The sequence below is a fragment of the Marmota marmota genome, unplaced genomic scaffold, assembly GCF_001458135.2.
Source record: "Marmota marmota marmota unplaced genomic scaffold, marMar, whole genome shotgun sequence".
Lineage (NCBI taxonomy): Eukaryota > Metazoa > Chordata > Mammalia > Rodentia > Sciuridae > Marmota > Marmota marmota.
In genome coordinates this window covers 25,049,458-25,059,996 of record NW_026000101.1, presented here as the reverse complement: position 1 = coordinate 25,059,996, position 10,539 = coordinate 25,049,458, and the positions used below count along the sequence as shown (strand labels likewise).

At 33.8% G+C, this 10,539-nt stretch overlaps 1 pseudogene; it reads right to left on the bottom strand.

The window, feature by feature from the left end:
• Positions 1–275: 275 nt before the first annotated feature.
• The window catches only part of LOC125610637, a 12,827-nt pseudogene continuing 2,563 nt past the window's right edge, over positions 276–10,539 (bottom strand).

The following is a 10,539-nucleotide window of genomic DNA, read 5'->3' as shown; positions in this document are numbered from 1 at the left end:
GAGTGTGAGGGTCTAATTAGGTTATCCTGACTATCCTTTCTAGCTCTATTGTTTTAATTCCACAAAATCAGAATAACAAATTTTAAGACAATTGGGAATCAGGGATTTTTTAAACTGTGTTCAATGCACAGTACTTCTAAAATTCTGACTTTTTTGAGTTTGATTCACATATGTTTCTCCCCATGTTCTTTTGTGCATTTAAACACATATTTTCCTATTAAGCAACCTCTTCAATTTTAGAAATTCAGAAGTTCTTCAAGGATATTCTTTTTAGTTTATTGTGTGTATTTATTTGTTTTGGCTTCCTTTTGAAGTCTCTCCAAGATTTTTTTTCTTTAGTTGTAGAGGGCAACAGCTTCACCACCTTTTCATGAGATATACCATCCTAACCCAAAGACACATCATTCCTGATTTCTAAGACTTTGGAAAGATGCCCCCAGGGTATTAGCCTCTCCCTCTGATGGAGGCACTGAAATCCCTACATTCACAGCTTCAGTTGTCAAATCTGTTACATCATTTTGCTTGGAGCCAAGATTGGCAAAAATGAATATGGTGACACAACCTTTAGGATCAACTGCCACAGGACCTAAGGGATGCAATGGTCTCTCTAGTTCCTTGCTTTGGTTTTTATCTTTGTCCTTTGCACCAGCTTTCTTAGGCAAGTGGGTGCTGGTGCCAGAAGTAGAGGCCTGGGTGTGCAGTCCTACCTGGAGCTGCCTCAATCAATATTTATATATATCAGCTTGGTGGTGGATATATATATATATATATATATATATATATATATTTATATATATATATATATTTATATACACACACATGCAGACTCACACACACACACACACACACACACACAAGTAATGCCAGGAGTGTGGTCTATCTCATTTCACACCAGAAGTAGGAAATTTTTATGGCCTCTCCCTTCCCCTGGTTATCCTGATTATATCCTGGCTTATTTTAAGCTTGTAACTATGGAAAGTCATGATTATTGAGTATTTGTTTAGCCCCTACAGAAAATAATGGTTAAATTAAAATAATGGTTAAAAATAATGGTTAAAAGATTCCCTAAGGTTAGAAAGTTTATAGTAATATTATCACAATACCAAGTTTTAAGGATCTAAAACAATGATGTATTTGTATTTCGCTTACAGAAACACAAAGTAAAAATGAAAACAAATTGGTTTGCTTAGTTTTAATTATGATATGAACACAAGTACACAAGTATTCCAGACACTTCAGGATTTTAGTCTGATATTTGTTTACTTTTTAAATTTTTAATTGACTGGATTTTTTTGTCACTAATAGGCACAAAAATCTGTCTATTGAAATAAAATTGTAAGGCCTCCAAAGAGAATAATGTCAATGACAAAGGAGCAGCCCATCATATTCTGAAGATATATTAGACTATTAATCTTTTACAAGTCTGATGCCATGGTGGGAAACTATGGATACCATATGACAAACAGGAAAATCAACTATGTGAGTGTTAAGTTGCTCAAGGTTGATCAGTAAATCACGAGAAGAGGGGAGCTTCAACTTAAAGACTGATGCCTTACTTATATAGAAACTAAACAGTTCTTAAGGAGACAGAGAAAACATAATATTTGATGAATTTTAGAACTTCAACAAGGTGGAGAAAAGCATGAAATATTAAATATGTCAAAATAAAAAATTCTGTGACGTTTTGCAATATTGCTTTAGACTTACAGTATATTAACCAGCCCTGAAATTGATCCATATATTTCTATAGATCATAAAAAATATTGCAGTCAGATAAGTGGTATACCAACCCAGTCATTTATTTATGATAAATGCAAGAAGACAGTCTGTGGGAGCCAATGATAACTATATCCTATGGTGCTTATGTGAAAAGATAAGAATTTTCCCTGATATTTACATGATTTACAAAAGTCACTTTTTGGAATGCAGAGTTCCATATTCTCCTTAAGAGCCTCTGTAAAGTATTTGGCAAAACTTAGAAAGAAAGTTAATAGATATTGAATTCCTGCTGTATTTCAGGTGCTAAACAAAGTAAAGCCAAGTCTTTACTCAAGGCTCAATACTTGTTATATCATTTAATTGTTATAAGATTTCAATAATGTAAACTGTAAATGAAGTTACTCATTTAGCTGATACAGAATCATTGGTAGAAAATGATCGAACAACCAATCTAGGATCATGCAGGTAATAGTGACTGACACAGTTAGCATTTTGAATCCAATATGTTATTTTAAGGTGCCATGCTCATTACATTCCATGTGAGTTTGGGGATACATAGGAGTATTGCCTACAGTCTCCATCTGTCCTCTGGGGAGAAATTAATAACTCATCAAGACATGTTTCTCTTACTGAACTAGGCCCTAGCTCAAGGAATATTCTAATAAGTCACTAGAAATCTGCTGGATTGGATCTCACACATAGCTTAAAAGCTGTCATTTCTGCATAGAACTACACATGTTACACACACACACACACACACATGCATATTAAAACTTTAAAAGGTCCACCCCACTTAGAATTAGAACAATAGTTAAGCACCCCAAGTATCCCAAATACTTTTAAGATGCATATCTTAAAAGACTCAAATCTAGATATATAGTATATTTCATTATTTGGGAGTCTGGAGAGAACTTCTCTCTTAAAATAATATTTCTCCAGAAGTTGTGCCTAAGAAGCTATCCTGCTTTTAACTTCTTGCAACTTAACCTAATTTTCGATTCCTGATTAAAGCCTTATTACTACATTTATTAAGCCTCCCAGGTTGTTCTAATCTGCATACACATCTTTTTGCTTTTTCAGTTCAAAAATTTCCATTCAATTATTTATCAGTCTCTTATACACTGCCTTATACAGTTATCTTTAATATTTTTGGTTGCTATTTCTTACAAAATTTTGTATTGCAACAGCAATACCTGTTCTCTGTGGTGATGAGTTTGACTTCTATATCTAAATTACATACTCAAAGACATCCAAAATTAACATCAAACCTAAATAAAAATATTTTGATAATGATGCAAATACAGTTTTAAGACAAGATCCCTAAACTTCCCCCTAAGCAAATATCTCTAACAAGAGGCTGCCTCCCCCAAGCACTTCTATGTCGGTACAGAAGAGTATAGATAAAGAAATACTCTCATAGAAATATATTTATCTTTCTCTGAATCTCATGATGCTTAATGACCTAGTAGTTTTATTTTCATAGGAATGTAGAATTCCCTACTATTATATGCAATTAAATATGAACCTATAATTCCCTTCCCCTTTGCAAACAAAAAAGGGGGGATTTGTAAATACATAATTTCTAATCAGCACTGACTTGCTCAATGAGAAAAATAACAGATCTCAAGTGGACCACAGGTTTACAAGCTTGAGTACATGATCTAACAGTGTTATATAAGAACCTCATACAATTCTGAAAATATCACTTTCTTTTAGTCTTCCCTCTTCTTGTGTCATCAGATTTTCATTCAAGGTACACTGAGAATATACTATGTTAGCCTTATAATAATTTTTGGTTCTTTTATTGTTATGCCATTTTAACCAGGAGGAATTTGTGGTCCTAAGCCATCTTCTTTGTTGTCTGCCTTATAATTTCATGCAGGGAAACCTTAATAACCCTAACATTGGGTGTGTTGCTTTGTTATATAATTCAAATTATGCAAGAGCTTATATATATATATATATATATATATATATATATATATATATATATATAGAGAGAGAGAGAGAGAGAGAGAGAGAGAGACATTAGTGAATGTTAAGTCTCAGCAGGGCACAGTATGGGGGGAAATGTAGAATGATAGATAATGAGTATGGTTTTTCTTTGGGGAAGCTCATTAATAATATACTCTTTTTTTCAAGGATGATATTTATATCTCTATATTGACAACTATGTGTGTGTAACTCTGTAGCATGTATATATGATTATACAAATCATCTGTCATTTCTAGTGTTTGAGTTGGAAGGAGAATAGATTTTAATACAGTCCTCCATTAATTCACATTTGATTTTCAAAGTCACAATCTTTTTTCTTTAACATGACAAATCAAACCTTACTCACCCCTGAGGACCCTGGTAGTTAAAATACTTCATATGGCAAAATGTTTCCCTTCAAGTGCACTCTTCTAATTTTATATGTGTTTATGAAATGTACAGAATCTATCTACAGAAGCTTCTGCAAAATACCACCAAGTCTCCATCTCACATGTTACTCTCCTGTTACTATATAGTAACATGGTTACTTCTCAGGAACATTGTTACTATATAGTTGAACCCCTCAGGAAATGTTGGCTTGTTGGTTGCATTACACATAATTCATTAGTGAAGAGTCAGAAAACAATTCTCTTTTATGCTTATTTTACATTTTAGATTTGATAAACTTAACTATACCACCAACTAAACTACTTTCCTTATCAACTTAGGTATATTTAATATGTTATAGTCAATAAGAGATTGTGATTGTGTAAATTTTCCTACTTTCTAAGTCAATGCAATTTCGCTAAGACAAAACTGCAAATTTGTTTTAAATATCTAATTAGAGACACTGTCAAGTTTGACAAGACCCATGTACAATAAGAAAACTGAGGTTTGAACTTCAATTTTAGATTATAAACAAGCTAAGTGGAGGTTAGGCTCAAAAGCCTTTCTGAAATATTTTATTCTAATTACATTATATGTTATTACATACCTAGAAACTAATTGCTAAATATATGTTATACTTAGTCTTATTCAAAATGCTTTAAGAGTTTTATAATTTTAACTAAGTATCATGAAACATTTATACCGTAAGGAACTATTTTTGTTGTTCATCTCTCAATATCAGAACTCAGCAATGAAAATTATCTCTCTAGTGCCCAACTATTCAGGAAACTAAATCATCTGGAATTCTAAATAATAAGAGAAACTTCTTTCTTTTTTCCTTTTTTTTTAAATTAAATTTTGTTTTGTCTTTTGACCAGGTAATAACATTATCACAGATACTTTTGGCTAAAATGTTAATTTCATCTTTCTAAATAGGCAACTCAAGCCTGACTTGGTGTGCTCTTGCTATTGTTATGTTTACATAACACTTTTACAGGTTAGTGTGTGCAGCTTTCAAGCCTCCAAAAACATTGCATTAAATGAATAGAAGTCTCAGAGAGGAAAAACATTCAAGCTGCAGCCAGAGGGTTCACCTTTCTATAGCACAAAGCTACTCCTGAGACCACCCAAATTGTCTATCACAGACTATTCAAAACAATGACTTTATTTGATTTAAAAAAAATACTAAACTATATTAAATTCTATTTTGTATATTCTAACCAATGATCAGGGGCATATTCTTTCCACATTATTTTAAATCACCAATATTGAAGTGTGAATCCACTGGGAAACTTATTTATCTAGAATTATTCCTGCACAGAGGGTTCTGATTAGAAAAGATGTTTTCTATAATTATTTTTGTAAAGCATCATTATTTTAAAGATTAAAGAGACTTAAGGACATGTTCCTCAATAAACTCTTTGTCATATAGAGTATATGTATCATGGTTCACCAGAAGGGACAGACAGTTCAATGAGGTCACTAACTAAGGGGTGAAGCTAAGCCTACACCAGGGTTATGTCAGAGGTTGCTGTACATGCAGCACTACCCAATAGGCAGAGATATACTGATTAACAGATTTAAATCAAAAGGGAAAAAAGTCACTCAAATGCAACTGAAATGGGAGTTTTTTTCCTCTATCTATAAAAATAGTGTTTGCAAGAGTCAAAATGGTTTCTGATTCTTTAGTCACAAAACATTCAACCAAGTTTCAAAGGCATTATATGTTCCATAATAGAAAAATATAACAGAGTAGCTTTAGGAAAGGGGGAAAGATAGGTTGATTCTATTAATATTGAGTGTTAAAGATGCTATTTTGAAAAATCAATAAGTTTCAGGCACAACAGGAAAAAGAGGGGAAATTTACTGATAGGCCTAAATGTGTACTTAGCTGAATGAATGAGTGAATGGGTGAGGGTCTGCATTACAGAATGAAACTGTCAGTGAAGTTAAGGCCATATAAAGCACTCTGAAACATGAATAAGTTATTGACCAATTCACCATGGCTAGAGCACAGATTGTACAATATACACAATGAAAGAGAAGAATTGAGACATAGGCAATGTCAAACAATAGAATATTTTCTCTAATTTATAACTAACACTAAAGGCAAAGGAGATCATTTAAGTCTTAGCATAGGAAGATCAGTCTTTTTTAGATCTCAACAATAGCAAAGTGTAAGGAAGAAATGAATAAACTTGGTTTGAAATGCATTTAAGTTATCAAATTATCAAATTGATAAAATCCCCCCTACCCCCACACCCAAACTAATCCTATGAAAGTATTTAGTATTAGTATAATTGACAGCTAATTGGATTCAGGAGAGTGGTCAAATGTTTGAAAAACTCTCATGCCAATGGAAAAAACAAGGGAGATAATTAGTTGTTACTAATAACAATACACATTGCCTAATTTCCTATAGTCACACACATAGGTGTAATTGTAAAGAAGGTGAAATGCTGATTTGATATGAGGCTTAAAGTGAGAAAGCTAAGGGTAAGATGGACCAATACATTGATGATATCAAAGCAAAGACAGCACAAGACAAATTTAAACAAGGAAGAGGTTATTCATGGCTATTGTAACATGGAAGGGAGAACAGAGCTCACTCTGGACTTATCTCCACAAAGGCAGGCAGAATTCTAGGTCACATGTTTGCCAATTGGCTGTACCCAAAGAAAGTAAGGTTTCTCCCATCTTCGTGACAAGAGATAGATTTACGACCTGGAAAAAAAACACTCACTGACTGTTAGGCTCCTACTCTTCTGGGAAGACTAGGAGACAAGAAAGATTATCGTCCTTGAGGATTACATTTCAGAGATGAACCCCCTTGTTCTTGAGAAGTGACTTTCCTGGCTTGTAAAACCAATCAGAAGCATTTTTAAAAATTAATATTTCAAAGGGCCATAGAACCAAATTTAATTTTCTTACATAAATGTTCTAAAAATAGGGAAGTCAGGGGCCTAGAGTCAGGAAGAAATTTCTCTAAAATGTAGTCAAACTGAGGGAAATGTTCTAGGTGTATTGGAAGAACATGATTAAAATGATGTATGATGGATATGAGACTTTGTGCAGGGAACTGGGCAAACCAGCAAAGAGATGGTGAAATGGAAGGTGACTGGAATGTCAACAAATGACTGTTTCTACTAGGTTTAAGAACGAAAGAGTGAAAAACTGAAAGAAGTGAATGTATAGGAGATAGCAGTAAGTATTAATGTTTTTTTTATATGGCAATTTAACATTTTGGGATGAGACACTATTTCAGGTTCACTATGAATATGGATTTTGGTTGCAGATAATAAAACTAAGGAAGAACATCTGAGGCTGAGTTAATCTATTCTAACAGTAACAAGAGTCTTTTTTTGATGAGATCTCTGTGCCTTATAATAAATGTATTGCATGTAGCACTAGCTCTAAACCCCCAAATTTGAAAGATGCTATTATATGACTTTTACTTATGCTCATGCAATGTTTCATTTAAAAATACTGCTTGAAATCTGGTATACATTAATGCCCTGGATCATCGTGATTTTGGAATTTTTGTGACTGTGGTAATTTGTGTTTTAGTCAGTTTTTGATAATTATTAACAAAATACCTGACAGGAGCAACTTAGAGGTGGGCAAGTTTATTGGGGGCTCACTGGTTCATGGGTCTCAGTCCATAAACAGCCAACTCCATTTCTTCATGCCCAATGTAAGAACATCATGGTGGAAAACAGTAATGGAAAAGTACAATTCTATTCATGGCAGCCAGGAAGCAGAGAGAGAGAGAATGAGGGGAGGGGCCACAGGAAAGATGAACCCTTCAAGGGCACATCCCTAGTGACCCACAACTATAGCCATACCTTAACTGACTATAGTACAGTTAGCACCCAGTCAGTGCATTCAAACCAGGATAGACTGAGTAGGTTACAGCTCTCACAATTTAACTATTTCACCTCTGAATATTCCTGCATTAACACAGGAGCTTTAGGGGGACACCTCATATTGAAAGCATTAACAATATTGTTGATGATGTGTTCACTTGGTCTTCTTATTTTTGTTCTTTTCCTATAGACAGACTGCCGAGTCTTCTAATTTCTTCCAGTTACCTTTCTTAGTTTTCTAAACTAGCCATCTTAGTCTAAGAGATTAAAAAAAAAAAAAAAATCAGGCTGACTGAATTTTAAGAAAACTGGAAATAATTAATATTTATCACTTCTGGGAAGTTGAATGGGGGGCAAAAGAGAGAATTTTTACTGTAAATACTTTTGTATTATTTGAATTTATTACAATAAATCCATAATTCCTTGGGAATTTGAGAAGGCTACTTTAAAAATTGTATGCAGATTAATTCTGCTTTAAGTGAGTACCTGAGGGATTTCCCCTAACAAAAATTAGTATTAGTGTGTGAGCTTTGCAGTTTCCATTCTGATTGCCCAGGGGGGTCCTTTCAGTTGATCAGTGTCCTCTAAATATTTGAGGTCACCAAGTTTTTGACTTTTGAAGACATAGGCCATTATTGTATGCACACAGTTTCTAATCTGAAAAGACAAGAATAGTGAAAGAATAATTTTTTAAAAACCTGTCTGTTATTTAGCATGGAAGTGGTTAAAAGCCCCACTACAGCTGATTTCAATGTTTTAGTGTTATTTGCTCTTGAAAAATGCCTTCTCTTGTCATCACTAGAGAGTACTCTGCTCTTCTCATATTATGCAGAACAAAATCTCAGTTAGAAATAGGGAAAAACATCAATTATTAATTAGACATAAATTATTCCTAATCTACACACAATGCCTAATCCCTGGTTCACAGAAATGCAAATTGTGCTTCAAAAACAATATGTTAACAAGTCATTTGCCTGCAAAAGACAGGAGCCCAAGTTCAATATAAAATATAGAACAAATACTTCAAGCTCATTTCAAGGAATATGCTGATGGAAGGTTATCTGGAACTCCAAGGAAATAGAAAAGTATGCAAACAAAATACCCACAAGGTGAACTTGTCTTTTGGTGCATAAAAAACAACTAGTGTGCTCATTGTAGTTAGTTTTCAATTCTTCAAGAAAGTTAAGTAACTGGAAAATTGTACTGACATATTCTTTTCAGAGTAAAAACAGTAAATAAATAATGAAAGAAGTGAAGAGGGCTTTAAGAGGCCAATTTTTCTTTACCCTAAGAGGAACACTCAAAACAGAACTTTAAATTGACTGCAAAACTATAGATGTTGGTGGACTATAAACATAAGCAACTGTCCTCTGATAAGAGACTCCTAGACTGAAGGTAACATATAAAGCTATCAGGGCTAACCAAGGAACACATCTGTTCTCTCCCATTCAAGTCAAGTACCATACCACTGGCTTCATGACAGTAGTTGCTGTTTGATGATCTTTTGGGTTTAGAAGTTCCACCTTATGTCCAGCTCCATGTATTCTCTATGCCACATCAAAGATGATAGAGGAAAGATTAAACCATTACACTTGAATCTCTAGATGGAATTCTCTTGAAATTCTAGGTCACAGAAATCCCATAGTTAAGTGTTTAATTACTTAAAATGCTTTAAAAATAAAAAAAAATGATAACTTATATCACATTTCACCACTTACATTTATTCTGGGCAATAACTTTAAGCATATGTGTACAGAGCAATACACCATTTTCAAAAGTACTTTCACTAAAAACTAATCCTTATGAGATTCTCCTTGCAAAAAAAAAATGCTCTGTGGTCAATAAATTCTGCAAGTTATGTCCCTGTACAGCTGAGGGATGTTCTCTTTTATCTCTTCCCCTTCCTCAAAGATAAGAATTTGCTATTCAGATTGAACAGATTCCAGACACTTTTTTCATGCTATTTTGTCACTAGATAAGTTGTGTGATGCTTTCAGCCTGTGCCTATGACACTGTCCTCTCCTGGCTCTAGTGCTGTGGACAGGCTCACTGACCAAAACCTCTTTTTTTGACCAGCGGCCTTTTTCTCTCTATTTCTGTGTGCTTTTTTCTTCTGACAACTCTTGCCATGTAGTTGAGTCAGCAATCTAGTTGTCTGGTTTTTCTTCTTTTCATTCTTGTGGATTCTTTATGGAATGAGACAGGAATTATGTTAATAGTCACTCAAAGGGATCTGCCATATTCTATCCTCAACTTCCTATTATAATTTAAATATATGGTAAACTGGAAACCTGGTTCAGCTGGCCATATTGGTCTTTGTACAAAGGAAATCACATTGGTGAGCTTTCGTAAAGGAACAAACATTTACCCCTACATGACTTATTAGCATATTTAATAGATTTCACTGGAGTATGATACACTCACATTATTAATACTAAAATGGTACTTTGAATTTCTATCTATTATTATTGTTGATCGTGTATACAGCTTCCTCTGGGGAACCTCACAGAAAGAAAATAGGGTTAGTACCAGGTGGGCCTCCTGACCATAATACCTTCCAAACGCTATATATATATATATATATATATATATA